The 19902-nt window shown below is 32.7% G+C and overlaps 1 protein-coding gene across 2 annotated transcripts in view; it reads right to left on the reverse strand.

Moving 5' to 3' along the window:
- Positions 1–1014: 1014 nt before the first annotated feature.
- Positions 1015–19902, reverse strand: part of LOC139779560 (uncharacterized) — a 188849-nt gene continuing 169961 nt past the window's right edge. The window contains exons 11-12 of one of the 2 annotated variants that reach the window (XR_011719924.1): positions 9896–10604; positions 1015–8255 (exon numbers count right to left, since the gene is read on the reverse strand). The gene's annotated coding sequence lies outside the window, so the exon portion shown is untranslated. Of the gene's footprint in view, positions 10605–19902 lie in introns of both variants that reach the window. The other variant, XM_071717959.1, reaches the window with a different exon arrangement.

Genomic DNA, 19902 nt, shown 5'->3' on the forward strand with positions numbered 1-19902 from the left:
GAGCGTTTTGGTAGAAACATGCTAGAAGCACACATTTCAGAAAATACTTTCATTAACGTTGCTATTAATAAAACACTTAACTCGTGCCCCAACATTTATATTTGTAATTTTTTATCTATATATTGTAATAATGTTAAAAAAGATATTTTTGTGATGTAATGAAGTAAATAAAGAAATAAATAAATTGCTATCTCGTGAGCAAAAAATAATTTAATTTCACAATGTCATTTTCCACCTTATATTATATTTTAATTTTTTTCTTTAATTACTTCATATAAATAAAGTAGAGAAATGTATAATAATAATTGCAATACATGTAAATTTTTTCTACTTTTATAAGTTGATGTAGAAATATAAATCATAAAATTTCAAAACAACTTCGTCGATCATAACGTCGTGAAAAGCGCGATTTTTTAAGCACTTGAGAAAAAAAAGATTAAATGTACGTACTTACTCTAGTTATGCCACAATGAAATATGCATCCTCTTCAAAAACCGGCGTGCACATTTACGTAATCGTAGATATTTCATGCATACGTTCTTTCGAGCGTATTGAATTTTGCACAGAATTTCATATTGCGCTGTTGTACCTAAATTCTGTTTCACGTGCACATCAATCCTGAAAGCACGTAACAATAACGAACAACCTTGTGCTCTTTTCAAAGAAAATTACTAATTATTTTGTTCCATACAGTTATTTCTGATTTCTTTCTGAAATTTTCTATTAAATTTGAAATATAAAATACTTTGTTATTCATTTCAATTTATAAACATGCAAATATAATTCAGACGAGATTTATGGAAAAATAATTAAATATTTCTATGTCAATATATTAAAAATTAGTCTGTAGAACTTTCTTTAAAAAAAAATTATATTTTGTACAATAATATGATTATTGAGGCAATTGTGATATAAACTTTAATCCAACGCAATTATTGAGCCGTCTGCTCAACTCAATTTAATATCTTGTCATCTATTTGGTATCGGGATAGAGCATTCCTTAAGCCCGCTTGCTTGTGCTTCCAAACTGTTTATTTAATAACTCACAATTGCTTTACATATACAGCTTTGAAGTGAGAGCGCCTCGTCTGAACACGATTAATTCTCGATTCATAATTTACAGCGGTGATGTAAGTGCGAAGGGATCTTATCGTATTAGTCAAGTCTTAACCATTATCGAAGTATGGCTTTATATATAAACAGCTATACAACTTACGGCTAGTTAATATCGTTTCTTTACGACTGCAGGTTCGAGCAACATGCCAGGTCCGTATCGCTTCATGTTCGATGCATATTATTTACACGGGTCAAACATGGTTGAAAACAAACATTGGTCACAAATGATTTTTATCGTGCACAATATTTCATACATCCGATCATGTTTCTCGTTCAGTATGTAAATAGTCGACCGTACCGAAGTTAAATATAATTTATATTTTCAATGTATATATTGATCTAATTAATTCTCTTCAGTTTCAATATAAATAATTGCATACAGTAACAGTTTGATCAATAACAAGTGATAAAATATTATTTACATAAATGACGGAACAATAATATTCAAAATACTACTTCTTATTATTTAGTTCTGAAAAGTACAACAAATTTAACACACTTTCCGTTTCTACTCCAAATTGAAATATAAATTTTAAACTTTAACATGGATACAATTTTATAACACCCGCAATATTTCGTGTATTTTAATGTTTTACAAACAATTTGGCAAACAAAAGAAGACATTTTCACGGGAATAATATTGCAATATATTTTTACGTCACTTTTACACACTCTTGAAATTTCCGTTTAAAAAGATAATTATTCTCAAGTATGTACCTGCGATTTGACGATACCTAACGTTCCACGTATTGAAATACTGAAATATGAGTCGTTATTTCGAAATATGATTCACTCGATTACGTTTATGTCACGCAATTCGAATTAGAAACGAGTTCTAGAGCATCTATCAGAATAATCGTGTTGTAAAGACGCGAAGATGTGCGTCATAGAAGATACGAGAATGGATCTCGGGGTCTCGATGGCGAATCTTCATCGCGACCCCGTTTTAATTCTATCGTAAAGTTTCCGAGACGCGAACCTGATCTCTATTATTACACGGAACATGCTGCTTACGAAGATTGCACGTTTCGGGTGTAGTACAACTTCCGTTGATATGCCCGATGCATCCGTTCTCAATAGCTGGCCCATATGACGCTGGTACGTACGTACGAAAACTTGGCCAACGTCTACTTCTGCGCCAGCATAATTGAGAACTTGAAATTTTAGTGCCACTCGATAAACGAGATCAGACTGAACAGAAATGCATTTTGCAAATTTACTCGTATTCGGTCTAACAAAGTCGTTCGTTTGTCGATATTTGTTTTATGAAAATATTGATTATAAGGAGCTACGAGGCTTCAAGAATGACTTGCTCGAATGACTTTAAATAATAGAAAGTTATAATTCGATTCTCTTTTGAATATTATTACTTTGAGAATTAGAATACCAAAGATTATATTAATTGTGATAAGAATAGAAACATAATTCAACTAAAGCTGATACTAACATATTTAATAATAATAATATAAATCGATATACTGTACATTTAATTTTAATATTAGTTAACTTAGCAATTTTAACAATCCCAATTTTAACTATTTTCAAATTTTACTAAGCTTTTACTTAAAAGCTTTTACTTAAAAGCTTAGTAAGATTTATTAATTATAAAATTTATATCTGATCTTAATAAACGGCTTTAAAAATTTTTATTTGTTTGAATTTTTTTTAAATTCTTTTAAAAAGTTAGAAGCTATATTTTGTACGCCACGTGCATGCCTTCCTTTTACACAGTTCTAATAAATGCATAGAAAAAAATAAGTGTTAAATCAAGGCTTATATTCTTCTGTATAAGCAAGAATCTATAATCTTCTTACAAGAATTTCAACTTTTTTTTATTAAACTATATAAATACCTTCCATTCAAACAAGTTTTCTTCGTTTATATCTCATATCGCAATTTATATCTCATTTCAAGATTATATATTCTTGCTTATATACAAGAATATAAATCTTGATTTAACACTTGGTTTTTTTTTTCTATGTGTGATACGTTTTAATCGACTCTTCAATTTAGCGCTTTCGAATCTGCACTGAGGAAAACTTGATTCTACAACTGAAATTTGCCTCGCGAGAGAACGTTCGAGAGAATGCAATTGGCGCAGGTCGGGTTACGAAGCCACAGGAAGAATGTGCAATTGCAGTTGGTCAAAAAGTGACCCGAATCGGCCAAGCCCGATGCATTGGCGCAAGCTTGACGATCGTCGGACCGCGCCGTGCGCCGTCCGAACTTCGTCAGCCGGTCGGATTTTTTTTTACACGCCACAGAAGTGGAGCATGCGGGATAAAAAACCGGGCATGCAGCCACCGGAACTGCAAGATTTATCACGAACGCGACTGCGCGCACACGCACAGTCCGCTCTCGAGGGCTGTGTAAACGCTGAATTTTTCGCGATTGAGCTGTCCGCATAGCTTCGAAAAGTTTTCTCCAGCAATTTCTGTAAGAGTCTTTTATGCCATCCGCGCCATATTTTTTTTTTTTTTCTTTATAATGACTTTTGCGAATTGAATAGCTGACACATATATATCTGTGTCGTAGTCTACAGCTGCCATTGCCAGATAGAGCATTTCATAGAGTATAGTTTCCATCATCACTATAAGTTATATTGCACCGCGCGAAATGCAGCATATTGCGAAATTCAAGAGCAGACAATTTTTCTCAAATAAAAAATTGGAACTTTATATTAATAAAAATAAATCTTTTCCTTATTTTTAATACATTAATGTACAATGCAATGTATCACATTTTAGAGATAATATAACTTCTATAACTTGTCATTGATGTAACTATTTGATTAATTAATTATCCAATTAATTTCCAACTGCCCGTCAAATGCCGAATCAATTTTCATAACCACTCGTAAATAATTAATTGACAACTTAGAGTAAAATTACATCAATTACATTATTCAAATTTAATCACATTGATAACCAACATAAAATGATCAGAGTAATAAATCTTTGAGAGCGATTTTGATACAACTTTATCAATAGAAAATGCACATTTTGATCCTCAAGCTGCAAATGTGATCGTTCCGAGTTTCGAAATGTGCGCTAATATTGTTTAAACTTCGTGCGTTAGTCCGATGAACTTTTTTTTCATTGCAATTCGCCCAGAGAAATGAACAGACCGAAAGAACATAAAAGAGAAAAGGGAAGAGATCGGCCATTGATCACGAAATTCGTTTTACTGTAAACCGACGAACTGCGAAATAGCTGAAATTTCCTTGATCCAAATTGGCTCGCAAGCTCCGTCTCTTTTTCACTCTTAGCCATTTTTCTTTCATCTTTGGAGTTATGTGTTAAGCGGATATATTGCGGTATGATGTGTGATCGATTTAAGTACAAAGCAAACTCATCCTCATCGCGGTACTGTAAATGTGAATAAACTCCTCCAGTTTCGAAACTTTTTCAATTAAAGCATTCCTTACGGATAACAGGAATATTTAATCTGACTTTCTGATGAGAAATAATCTGTCGAGTTTTTTTTCAAGTATAAATTAAGCTTTTTTGACAAATAGTTCAAATTTTGGTTACAACTAATTTCAGACCGTTCAAATAATACCACGTATTAAAATACATTTGATGCAATTAAAGTTGCAATCTGTATGTTACATGTGTTGCATTAAATATTAAACATTATAATGCAATGTTAGTTTAATTTGACGGACGTTTTATCCTCACCATTCACTACAAATACGTTAATTTTCCAATGGTAATTTTTTTCAACCGTCTGCGACTGTCTCTGTTCAATAGCACGACAGATATTTCTTTTTCCAAAAGATATTAAATATTTCTCAGTCAATTAATATTCCACGAAACGGCAGCAGCAAGAATCAAGAATAATTTTCATATATTTTTCATCTACCGTAGAATGTGATCCTGTCGGAGATATATTCGCACGCTAAATGTCCCTTTTGACATATTAAGACTTTTCAGACAAGCTTCTCACATCTTCTTGATCTTTCCGTCATCTGTGGCACAGACTTCGCACGCGTGTAGTCATATGTGAAATTCATTTTATACGTATTATACAAACGGCTATCATACGACAGTGTTAGGCACGATTGGTACGTTCGGCTGATATCGTGGCAGTGTGTGAAACGATGGTTGATAAGGATGATATAGGGCACAGAGCGTTACCGGTGATAAGAGAGGATCGGCTGCGACTCGTATCAGGATTCCTCCGTCACGAAACGATTAATCCTTACAACGATGCCCTATAAAGTAATCCTATCGAGTAATTAGATCTTAGGAAATCTGACAAGATCGGCATTATATCCAGCTAGTAGCTTGGCCTACGATTAATGAAGTTATTTACATGGCATATCTCCGTCCAAGTGTTTTCGAGTCAATCCAAGATACAAGTCGTATAAAAAACAAAAATTTGAATAATATTGGATAAAGCGAAAAAATCCACTTGAAATATCAGTTTTATCTTAAAAACAAATAAATATTATTCCCAAAGAACTAAAAAAATAAAGTATTGAATTTCTTTACAAATCTCGTAAATTTCATACACGTTTTAAAATGTTATAAAACATAATAATTTTATAATATTTTGCGAAGCTGAGTTATAATAATTATTAAACTTTAAGCTATTTTTTTATTTATTAAAATAACAAATTTCAAAGTAATACATTCTCTTTCAAAATATAACACGAGCATTTTTCATCAAAAATTTATGTTTGACTTTCGATTTCACAAATTTATGACCAATAATTTTAATATCTTTAGCTCTGTTTCACATTTCGAATAAATTGTGTTTCAAGGATTTCGATATTTCGATGAAATTTGATTTATATAATAAAACTCAATGTTAAAAATGACGAGATTTTAACTGGAATTTAATTCATGATGTGAGACCTTAATATTCTGTCGAGATACGATATATTATTTAATGGCAGTAAATAAGTTCGACAGAATTTCTCTCCGTGCGATATCTCAAAATCGGTGAAAAGTTATATCTGACGTGTTGTTATATTTCGATATTACTTTTCGGATTCGCAGACAAGTCTAATAAATCTATCGCCCAACAGGCTCTGAAGTTAATGGATAACGGGAAGTACCGATCGTGCCTAATAATATTAGCGGGGTATATCTGTATTGAGGCTCTCCGTTCCTCGCACGTTGCTCGTAACCTTACCTCACGTATTAGATAAGATTTACGAATTACAGCGGCTCAAGATGGCTATACTTTCGCCACTTCGTAAATCTTCGATCGACCTCATTAGTGTCTCCACCGTCTCTCGGCAAAATATTTTTAATAAGATAACAAGAAGGAACGCCATATTTACATATAAAAATATATCTTATCGTGATCGATCGATGGGATCTATGTATAATATACATGTACATATTATATGAATATAGATAAAACTTCTCTTAACGTACGCCGTGATTCGTTTGATACGTTTCCACACATCACAATTTTCTTAGTAATCCGATGTAATTACGGAGTAACGTATGTAATACCACAGAAGTGGAATGGTCCAATTTGGAGAATGTCCAATACATTATTCACTCCTTAATTTTGCTACATACTTTTAAGCTGCAGTCTTTTTGTTAAAACGTGGCATTCATGATATCAGCTTTATCAGAAAATTTAAAAGCAAACTATAAGTATTCGGTATATTTTCTATATATGTAGAATAAAATTATAGAAAATCTATAATAATTACAAAATGACATATAAAATACACTTCTTAAACGATCAAAATAATTAGTTCCGTTTATATAATTGCTGTTGATAAAAAGATTCTATAATTGCATTACAAAAGTCTTGTAATGTGTTTTTAAGGATCAATTTATTCAAGAATTGTTCAATGTTTCCATTGACTTGTTAAGATTCTAAGAACTTAAAATCATAGATTGTACCCTATTGAAATTGTAATTTCGATAAAAACTTTCAGAAATAATTATTATAGATTAATTTATACATCGTCTGTGGCAGCATTACCCTTATATAAAACGAGTCGATTATTTACTTATATCCGCACCATCTTTGGACACGCTGCCGTTCTTATTAAACGCGCTTTGCAGAAAAGAATGGATTTCTTGAATGCAATTAAATATTCCGCAAATAAACAACAGGCTACACCGCCAATCTATTTGTGCGGAAAATTGCATGACTTTCCGTTAACTAGGTCGAGCGTTCGGTTGCTCTTAGCAAACAAGCAGCGAATCCTTGTTGGCACTTACGTCAATACGTACCGCGAATATTGGATAGTCTGCTTTGAATAGTGGAGAAATACGCCATTGCCGGAAGGGCAACTAACGGGAAAAAAAAGAAAGGAGGACTTTCTCGATGTATACTTCCTCGACAAGAAGCATCTTTCTCGGCTACGTCCAAATTGGACCCATCCTCTTCCATATTCCGTACATGGTGTCCTGAACGCGCTGCATGCGAAAATACTTTTCTCTTCAAAATGCGAGTACTATACAAATGTGTACTTATTACGCGATATACGCACGCTTGCGGAAAATTAGCGAAATATCTGTTTCGATATTTACGCCTTATTTTTTCATAAAGAATTTTTGTCTGCGTCACTCATTGCAATTTAATTGTAAAAAAATTCGGAATAGAGATCTTGAATTAAGTTGTTAAGAAATGAAAGCAAAAGGAACTTGATGTATCCGTTCATAAACAGATTTAATCTCATTTAAAAATACAGAAACTGTATTTATATTTTCATTAATTCTATATAAATGTCAATTGTATAGCGCTTTTTAATTTAACGTATTACTTATGACAATTAGATTCCACCAACAAAGACAAATCACGGCGCATAGTAAAAAGATCACGTGGTTGTCACGTGTATTGTCAAACTAATAGATGAATATCGCTTCATGATATAACGTAATAACAACTATGTATTGTAATAAATTATAGTCTGATTTTTCGAACATGTTTAAAGCGGCAATTAATATAATTATCTGATAACGTCTCAATATTAAATCAAATATGTTAAAATTATAAACTCGATCAAGTGATTTACCTTCTTTATCATAATTTTTTGCAAATTATCCTACCTACGTCAAATATGAATTGAATCTCACATATTATGTACCTTCAGGACACCCTGTACAATTGTATCAGTCCAAATATCTCTTCGGGGTCGTTTTTCGGATTCCATCTATTACCTGAAAGTTATAACAAGGTTGCCCTATTAAGTTTATTCGGTCGGGTCATGTAGACTGTTCGTTAGTCTCGCTTGCGTTTCTTCACATATAATTCGTTCGGCTCCTGTTTCATGCTCCTTTCCATCCTCTTTCGCTTCGCTCTGACGCGATGTGGTGTAGCGAATGGCGCACAAATAATTCACGGTAGTATATTTTGAGTATAAAAGCACTTCTGAGCCGGGAGTTTCAGAAAATGAAATTGCAAGATGGAATAACAGAGAGGGAGAGAAAGAGATGGAGGGAGGAAAGAGGAAAGAAAGGCAAAAGAAGAGAATGACGCAAAGAAATATATCTTTCGTTATTTCGCATACTCGGACGCATCGCGTCCTCAATTATTGATTGACGTATGATGACTAAATCTGCATAAATCGATAATCGTGTCTCCATCTGCTTTTGATATTTGAATCGCAAAAGAATTCTTTAGTTCTCGAGAAGCAATCACGCGAGTCATAATGTCAAAAACATCAGAAAAATATTAGTTAATTAATCCTTTGTCATGTAACTTTTTCGGAGAAAGAATATTTTATTTTAGAATTTAATGTATAAAAAATGAGAAGAAATTAGGTATTGATAAAAAAGGTAAAAAAAGTGAATATCAATATGAGAAATTTATCAGGAGGCGAAAACGAGAATATGACTTTTTGGTTTCTTATAACAAAATTTGACAAATTAAAATATCTCTATTAAACTTATTTAATATATCTTAAAATTTTTCGAGATTTATATATTTTTAAATATGTATATATTGTTTTAAAGCGATTATTTCATTTTACAATTCATAAAAATATCATAATTGAAATTAGAAAAATATATTTCAATCTTGTACAAAATTTTATAAACACATGATGTATAAGTAATAAATTTAACATAAAAATTTCAATATTTACTGTTTTTAACGTTCTGTATAAATTTCCATATTCAATAAAACATATTTGAATTTTCTCGCTTGATTCTCGAAAATTAAAGAGCAAACGAAGCATGTAATATGATTGTTTGAAGCGAATTAGATAATTTAATTAGTGGAGAATGGTGGTTTGTTGTTTGCCGTTAATTATTTTCTATGTCATATTTTACTGTGTAAAGTTCTTTCCTCCGTGGAGTCTACCTCTGCAATGGCAAAACGTGCCGAGTTTTCTGTCGCGATATTTGCTGATACTCTGCACTGTCTTACTTTGTCGCGCCTTTCCTTTTCTGAAATAACGCTTACAGTAAAAACTAGTGTGATGTATATAGGAAAAACCTCTCTGTGTGGTGAATGTTTTCTCGAAAGAGGAAAGTATTCTATCTATACTAAATATATAAAGTACTTCAAATTAATCGTCGATCATGTTATTCCAAGCTCACAAATTAAAAACATAATAAATTTTGATATATTGTGTGAATATATGTATAATACGTGTTAAATAGTAAAAATATATAAAAGTTCATATTACTTAAGAATATTACTTAAGAAAGTTTATGTACCATAATTCGTTAAAGATCCTTCAACATTGTATTTCGTAATAATCGAACTTATAATAAAAAACATGAATTATTATTACATTTTTAATAATGGGTAGCTGTATTGCGAGTTTAAAATATCGTAAAGAAATTTATCTCACCGGTATGACGTCACAGCTCTCGTGGAAATAAAAATTCGCTTCGAAAGAAGAGCATTTTCTTCTCGGAGATAAAGTTCTGGAGCAGCGTATACTGTGCAACCTGCCATTGGCTTCACCATCACAGTACCCATCTCGTCTTATCGACACGCGGATATTCTTCACCATCAGACGGCGATGAGCAAAGGACGTGTTGAAAGTCTTCGCGCGAAGAGTTTTTCTCGACTTATCTCAACGAAAGTAAATTAATAATCTGTACACTAGTGGCCCACTTTAGTAAATTTTTGTCTCGATGAAGAATCTTCTATCCCGCCATCTTCTCCGAGATCTCCTCGAGAGTTGCCTGTCTGTTGTTTCAACTCACGTTTCAGGATCACGTTAAGTCACTACGAGATTTCAATTTCCAAGCTCCTCGAAATTACGTACTCCGCATCACGAAAACACGCGTCTTGCGCCCGCGCCACTAACATCGCAACGCGAAAAATCGTATGACTGTTCGGTATTATCGAAACAAGTTCGAATCACGCGATGCATCCTTACGTGCATCGGCTCGCCGTCGGTTGATGTAATGATCAGTGAACGCGATGAAGAAATATACAATCATTGCACCGAACTGCAACTCGTTGCATCCGGCCTGATGTCCACGCCCGTCGCGATGTTTCATGCCCTGCGAATGCATCCGGATTGAGAATTCAGAAGTTATTGGAGTAATCTGTAACAGAAGGGTAGATTTGCGTTTCTTATTATTAATTGACAAACGTCTGCAGAAATAGCAAAATTAAAGAAATCAAGTAATGAATTTATATTTCTCAGTCAATTGAATATATTGCCTAATAATTGCGTATTTAATAAATGCATATTGTTCTTTCCGAGATAACTTAAGCGAATCAAAATAATTGTAATAATAATAAAATTTATTATATTATAGTAATATCTAATGAAATTTATTATAATAAGCTACTCACAAACAAACGATGCAGTTATTATAACATAATTAAATATGTATAATACTATAATATGTTACCACATTTTCTTTTACGAGTAGATTCTTTGACTAATTTAAAGCTAATGTTTTTTGAATAAATTAATAACATAAATAAAAAAATTACTGTAATATTCTAAGTATATAATTCCTTGCTCTCATTTGTAAATTACACTAGAAAAATTACAAAGGGATTGTCAGAATACATCTGAGCATCACAATTTGTTTACACTTTTGTAGAATCATGCAAATGTTACAATATTACTAAATATCCAAAGGCATACATCTCTTTATCAGTTTCATGACAAATTCTTTAATAAATTTGCAATCAGTTTTATCTTAGCAAGATTTAACGCTTTTTAGCTTCCTTTTTGACACTATATTTTAATAATAAGGTTTAAATTAAAATTCCAACAATAACGATGTGAGGATAACATTACAAGAAAATTTTATTATGTATTTATAATTCTGCGACTAAATTTTCGCAACATTAATTTACGAGACACAAGAGAATATCGTGATATTTTTCTTACAAAAAAAATTAAATTTAAAGTTTGATAGAAAACCTATGCATAAAAATAGATATGATAATACACAAATGAGTTGCATGGTGTAGCTGTTAGAAGAAACACCATCTTACACAGTGTATCGCTTACTCCATCTTCGCCTATCTTTCGGTGCAATCATTTGCTTCCTATACCGGGTAAAAATCGTGTACTCCTAGCAAACGGTTTTGCGAGGGGAAAAAAAAACCTCGTATTACCATAGTCTGGCTCGGCACATTTGACTCACAGAAAAGGTTATTTCCCTTATCCGTTCCCTTTGCCGGAGATTCGGTCGCGAAAACCGCTGTTTACACGATCGATGGTATAATGCCGGTGCGCGGGGATGTACGTATATATTCGCTCACATGGTGGATGCGAATTACGTATTAGGACGGTGAGAGGGTGGCGGCGGATGAGTGGCGCTGTATAGTTTAAGTACGTTTCATTTGAATATATTAATTATTCATTTTACATGCCGGCGCGGAAGCCGCGTATCGCGTTAATCCTTGCGCGATTACCGAGTATGTCGAGCACGATTTTGCGCCGATCACGATTCATCGCTTGCATTTATGCGCGATGAAATAATTTGCGCAGTGTCGATGGTAAACTGGGTGTTCCAATTCATGACTTTGATTACTTATATTCACAATCATTTCCTTTTGAAGAAAAGCCCAATGGTATTCTATATTTGATTGCACTGATTTTCGAAAACAATCGAATTTAGCAAAATTAGTTTGAGATGTAGGACAGACAAATACAAAATGGCGCGACAGTACATATTTTAATGAAATATTCTACAAGTTATATTTTAAAGATTATTGTCGGAACAATGTTTGTTCAATACTTCGAAAAGGTTTTTGTCTTTTAAGTCATATTAAATAAATATTAAAACATTAATTATTAGTTTTTCATCGTTCTTTACCTGTTAATCAGAGGAATTGCTTTATTTCACTTTCACAGTTTGATATTAGGATTAATATATTTCTAAAAAAGTATATATAAATTTTAAAATAAGTCTAGATTTCAAATTCCAGTGAAACGTTACGAAAGATCTCATGTTGTTCCAGATGCAATCTTGACATATTAATCATACAAACTTAATAATATTTGTATTGCAAATTGAGTTTATCAACAAAAGTTTATTATAAAATTAAACCATACGTAAACGATTTGTTAATAATATAAGTTATTAAACAATATATTAAATATTATATCAAGTATTATTGATCATATATCATTGTCATATACAAATTGATATAAATATTATAAGTGAATTACAAGATTTTAAGAGATAGATGAGGCATATACATAGCTTTTGAACAAAATTATGCTCACGCTATTAATACTTCACGCACAATATGCATGTACACATAATATTGGTCAACGTTATTAACATTTGTGATTTATGGTATAGTAATCTATCACAGTCATTGTATATTAATTTCAATTGATAGTTAATAAATGCGCATCGAGAGATACATGCAGAGATACAGCCTCTATTATTCTATACTGTAATCCGATAATTATGTCTGTAGTGTAGCGCTGTAGCAAACAAGTAGGTCATCAATATCAGTATGTCATCGCAAGCCGGTTATGGATCACTTTAAGGCGATGTACGATGTACGACATCAACGAATTTAGTTATTGCGAAATTCCTCTATTCATATACAGTTTTATTTGCATAATATTTCTTTAATCAAACCGTATCTATAGTTTTTCTATACATCAATTTCGCGCAAACTATTTTTCAATAAAGGATATATGTACATGATGATTGATGCGTAAATTATGTAAATTTCAATATGGAAATAGAATACATCTGTATAACACTAGTTACGCGAATTATTGAATCTATAAAAAATACAATAATGTAATTTTATTTAAACGTATTCTTTTATTAGTACAATTTTCCGATTCATGCAAATGCCAAATAATTTTAAATAGCTATAACTTTGCCGGAATGGAGAGACGGACGCACACCGATTAATATAATTTCATTTTTCAGTTTAAATTTCACGATTTAAATTTCAGTTAATATTCGCCTTCATTCAAATATTATTAAATACGACATTATTATATTACGGTGAAGAGCGAAAGGATTTACTTTTTTTTTTTACACGGAAGGTAATTCGAGATTGAATAGGTTAATAAGCTCTACAAGCAATTTCAGTCTTCCATTCTTCGCGGTTCATCGACGCGTATGTCACTCCCGTTATTCCACATCGGCGAAGATCGCTCGCAAAATAAGTTGCTCATATATCCACAATATCCGCGCGAGCGGAAACCATTTTTTTGCACGCCACCGCACCGCGCTGGCTGAAAATATTAATATTTCCGCGAACACAAACACACACATCATCTCTCCGTGTCGGAGAAAATAATACTGATGGGACAAAAATAAATTCCGATTAGCTGTGTTGCCGGCACGGGAGGGAAAAAGGCGGCGCGCGGTACCACGCGGAAATGCCGATCGCTGCGACAGATAGGGCAAACGGCTCGCGGTCCGCAGTGTATAATAGATATTTAAATCCTGCGGTTCGCGAAAGCCGATGCGTTGTGGCTCGCAGTGCTGTTGAATATCGATATTATTTCGTTTTGCGTCAGCGTGAGCGTGAACGGAAATAGGAATGAGATTATTGGTGACAATGTTACACGGGCTGCGCCCTACAAACCATAATATACCTTTTAATAACTTGTTCTCTAACAAATTGTTATAAATGTGATTATATAACAAATGCGATTATATAACAAATAATTACGTTAAGGTAAATTATTAAATGATTTTTAGGAAGTTACGTTTCGAAAGCGCATTGATAGTGAACTATTGTTTTCCAATTAAGTTCCTGTGGATTATATTTTGATAAATATGTTGCTGCAAATACCTTAATTACATTAAGGTGAAAAAAAATTACATTACGCTTGTAATTTGTTCATAAAACCAATCGCCGTTCTACAATCTACTAATATTTTTACGCTAAAATGGAGTTATAATTTCTTGATTTTTTTAAAGTGCGCAATAAAATATTTCAATGAGCAAGAAGTTGAGTTAATTTCGTCAGATTTCTACGATATAAAAATTGGGTTTGAAATTTCTTATAAAACATGTATGTGGCTAAAAGGATTTTGAGAGATCTAGGACATTTGTACGTAACAAAATATATGTACATGTACATACATATATATGTAGAAATATGCACCAGCCCAGACGCGTTACACATTCCACATCTGCAAAAATTGCAGCCGTTGCAGAGTTAAACGAGACGATAAACAAATATACAAAGTGGTTGCGGATGGTTACATCGTGAAATTGTGTTGAGTGTACATTGAACATGGTTTTATTGATAAAACCGTGTAAAAAGAGAACACGAATGTGTATATAATAAAAAAAGAAACTAGATACTGGTTGTCGAAATTTTAGAGAATACTACTCTTTCGGTGTAAGAAAAGTTTTCGTAACATTATTTTTATGATTATAAACCTATAAATAATAATTTTAATGCTTCAGATATTATCTGTAAATGTTTCAGATATAGTTCTTATACAATTGTAACTTTACGCTTTGTAATTTATTCATAAAACCAATCGTCGTTCTACAATTTACTAATATTTTTAATGTAAAACGGAGTTATTATTTATACATATTCTTGATTTTTTAAATGTGCGCAATAAAATATTCCGAATGTAACTATAATAATTCAACACGAGTGTGCTACGTACACATTACATATTAATAACAATATAATAATATATAATATAATAATAACATATATTAATAATACCACAATTAATTTTTAATTTTTATAGCATTATGAAGCATCAACTATGCAATTAATATATAAGTAGTTAAACCTCGCCTAAAATACATGAGCGAATGTCAGAAATAGTTTCCTGTGAACGATAGTTTATAGTTATCTAACAATGTGAATAACGTACATACATACATACATACATAAGAGTTGACTTTTTTGGTTTTTAAGCGGGTACGCATTTGCAAAGCGCTCGACATTTTTTATCTTACTTCCGATTGACAGATAGTTCAAACGAATGTCGCAAAGGATTTGTCAGCGCGAGCACGATAAGAGTATCCAGTATCTGTGCATTTTTTTTCCTCTTTTGATTCCCTTTCGAGTTTCAGATTCCTCTTTCCATCAAGCGAAACAATAGAATGATATGTCAACGGACTTTCGTCAAATATAACTGACAATTCTACGTTTCAATTGTTCGCAACCAAGACTATTTTCTCTCAATTTTCAAAGATATATATTTGTAAAGGTATTAATACTGACCCATGCATTCAATTGCAAAATATTAAAACGCTTTTCTATTCGATGCCCAATTCTATTGTGAGACGTAATAGCGTTTCCAAATATTTGCGTATTTGTAGAGTAATTCAAATAGTTTCATATAACTGAGAACATTTTCTTTTTGTTTTTGAGAGTAATCATGGTAGATTAGGAATCACATGATAATGAAAATAATGTATTCTTCTTATTTAATTTAACTGCTAATTGATAAATAATTCAATAATTTGCAACTTGTTTCTATAATATTTCGTTCATTGTGAGGTGCGATAGAAAATTAATTAAAGCCTAATTTTCTTTTTTTCGCTCTATAATTGCTCTATATCCATATTATACTTTTATCACCTAAAGGGGGGGGGACACCTTATATTTCTCTTTTTCCAAATCGTGCTCTCTTTCATGCATATACGCACGCTCTTAACGAATTCAATGAACACTTTACAGTTTTATTGATTCTCCTCGCTCGCAGTGCTTGAGCTATTTGGACTGCGGCCAAGCCGGTGGGCAAAAAGAATTCGCGCGTTTGAATGTACACGGAAAGCCGACGTGTTTGTTCGTTAAATGAACGATTAATTCGTTTATCCGCGAGCGCGCCGGTTAATTTGGAGAGTGCCGGAAACCTCCTGACAAATAACCTCCTAGCCGCTCTTTCTCTCATCCCTCGCGCCCAGTGAAATCGGTTAATCGCTCCGATAATCGATGAGCCGTAGCCAACAATTAGACAATTATTATTGACAAACGATGTGCCGGGAGATAAATAGTAGTCTTTACAAATTCAAGAGGCATGAATGCCGCCGAAAGGGACGCGATTCGGGATAATAAATCGTTGAAAATTACAGGCCGACCAGTAGCTATTTGCTATATTATGGAATCATCATGGAATTCGAGCGTGTGAAAATATATCATGTGATAATGACACAGCCACGCGACGCGCGCGAGCGTAATTTAAATCTTGTTGCGCGGAGAGCACAATACGCCGCATTGCCGACCGTGGAATTTAATTAATTAATAATTTATATTATCTCAATCTTTTTCGTTAATGCCTATATGTTTGTAGATCTGAGTAATACAAATACAATTTTGTGTCATGGCCATTTTGCAGTATTGGAAACACTCGGGAGTATTTAGGTATGCGATAAGTCTGGAGTAAAAGACGAGTGTGCCAAGAGAATTTCCATTTGGTTGATCGAATAAATACTTGAACCGTTTAAGTCAACAGGTGCATCAAAGGCTGTTGATTAACACCGAACTCTAACTCACGTTGTAAATTACATCAACAGGATGGAAATACGAAGTAGCTAGCTCAATAATTCGCTTGTTGATGGCTACAAGCATGCGAAGCGAAACGCAATTCGGATAAAATTTACCACATTAAAGCGCTGTTTTATTGATACTTCGCAGCACGATGCGATTCATTAATCGCATGAGTCGATACTGAAGAATAGAAAATGGAACTTCAATCAAACGTAAATTAATTTCTGTTATCCTCATTAAAGCCCTCTTTCTGGTGGTCAGGAAAATTTCGGCGCTGAATCACCGGATCGGTATAAAAGAAGATAATTTATTGCATAAAGTAAAAAATGTCTATTTAATTATTAAATACAGCGGCACCGGCTGACTTTTTAATTTAACGCGCTCTATAAAGAGCACTAATATTCGTTCAACGAATTTACCTATATTTGACTACCAATTTGGTAACTTTTTTTACTCACGCTTTCATATACTTCTTAAATAATTATAAATTTATATTCTATGTTGTATATAATTAATTATGTAAACGTGTAAATGCAAATAAATTATTAAATTCGCTGCAAATTCTTCTAAACAATTTTTCGGTTACGGAATGTATTCCAATTATCCTTGCATCTCATACGAATTTACAGCTTATTCATTTCGCGCAGAATTTAGTGCAATAAGTTTTTAATTGGAGATTTTCATCCCAACCGCATTGTTTAACAAGGGGATAAAAGTTACGTCGTCGCTGATTGTACGGTTTCGGCAGGAATTACCCCTAAATATTTTTTTCCGTATAATTCGCGACGTATACTGGAAGTAGACGTTTTAACCGATAAAGTTATCCAGCTGATAGTTTAAGCATAAGTCAGAATAGACACGTCGAAGGATTTAATGCTAAATCCGCTTTGTGCAGTTTGGCGCGGGTAATTGGCACTTGTTCCGTGCTAACTGGCAGTTTTTGTGTCGCGCTTTTATCGCAAAAATATAAAGAATAAACAATAACAATAATACAAATATTTCTTTTTTTAACCCTTTCGTTTTCAATATACGTAGTCACGAGTATATTATATTTATATTAGCATCTGCAACTTTAATGTAATTTGTAATTTGGAAGTCTTTTTGAGTAATTGTCCAATTCTTAAATGTGTTTCGATTAACTTATAACAAGAAATGCGACTTTTCAAATTCTATTCATACGAAGCTCTTATATTCACACGAAAAATAAATTGATTGATTAAAGATTAATTTCAATGCAATATATCCTTCTACTATTTCTTGTGTTTCCAGAGATAGCGTAAGTAACCAATAAAAGTAATTGCTATCAAATTCAAAAAGTTATTTAAAAATGTGTGATCTAAAAAAACAAGAAATCCGAAAGATTCTTCACCAATCGTGTCAACTTTTTCCAGTTAAATCGCCACAACCACGAAAAATTAAGAAATTCCAAATTTTCTCTTAATATATGCAGACTATATAATGAAGTTAACTAATAAAGCTTACAAAATATCTCTTATTTTTCAGGGAATAGCCCGCGAGAGATTCGGGGGCAGACGGACAATTAAAATTTATGAAATTCGCTTGAGAACCGGCCTGCGTCTCTCAAGATAAGGCAAGGCGTTGTGTAATTGGGTTAAACCGATGAATCACAGTTCTTAAGCTGTTTACATTCGAGATCTCGCCTCTTTCGGATATTGTTCTTGCCATAGCGCTGTGGTGGTAACGATAAAGACCTTGTCAGTCAGATACAAGATATGTGAAATAAAGTCAACTTGAAACATGTTCTGTAACTTTTATTTCAAGTTGAATGAATTTGGGATAAGTAATTACATAAATTTCTCGAATATTTCATAAATGCAATAGTTTATACAATGAAATATCCAGATAAAAAATAATTAAGCAGAAATAATTTTATTTTCAAATTTACTCGACTGTTACATAAAATGACAAAACTCACAAACGCATTTATTGAGTTTCAAATGGCTTCGTAATATCTTAATTAGCGATGCGGAATAAATTTTCTAATAATGTAATACTTTTTGTAATAAAAAAAAGAGAATGTCCGATAAAATTCCGGTAGGAAATGATAAGCATAAGCCAATAAAGAATCGTGTAAATAAATACCAATTTTGCAGGAATGCTGATATATCTGAAAAATGAGACTGCCAATGTATCACGCTTGTACGGTGAAAATATTCAATATTGTGAATTTTTTTAATTAAATAGAAGTGAGGCCATATGGTATGTTTATGTTACGTGTGTGCATGACATACTCAACGAATGGCGTGGCATAACGTCATTTTCAAATTGCGAAATGTCATGCACAGATTCCATGTCATCGGATAATAGCGGACACTTGCCTTGCGATTTTATGCCTCAATTCGTTCTGCTTGGATGATGATATTTCATATGGAATAATAAGGTAACTTTTAGTTAAAAATATGCCTAATAGATTTTTAATATGTGTGAAAAATGATCACTTAAATAGTTATAAACATACACATGTTACATTAATGTTTCACATTGGTAAAACAATTATTATATCTGATCAATGGTTCATTAAAATTAAAATTAAGATGGTTTCATTAAAATCCAAAATTTTTTATTTTTAACATTATTTTACTATAAAGAATAAAAGATAATTACTCCATAATGTGCTTTCTCATTTTTGCACACACAAATCACATAATAATATTACTTAGTTGCTTGCTTTTCGACGTACTGATTGTTTCGAGGGAACTGGCTATCTGGCTTAAACAAAATCATAGCAATCGCATCGCGCAATGATGCTCACATTGAATGAAATCGTATAGAGCTTTATCTTTCTAGCGCTTCTGGAAGAATTCCCAGCCCGCATCGAATTCTATTTGCGCGTTCTCCGACGAGAATATGGCGAACGTGCATACGTGACAACAATTCCACGACGACGACTCCATCCCGACGTCGGCA

Source organism: Temnothorax nylanderi, unplaced genomic scaffold, assembly GCF_030848795.1.
Source record: "Temnothorax nylanderi isolate EJ_2023f unplaced genomic scaffold, tnyl_v1.0 TNYL_tig0231_pilon, whole genome shotgun sequence".
NCBI classification, from domain to species: domain Eukaryota; kingdom Metazoa; phylum Arthropoda; class Insecta; order Hymenoptera; family Formicidae; genus Temnothorax; species Temnothorax nylanderi.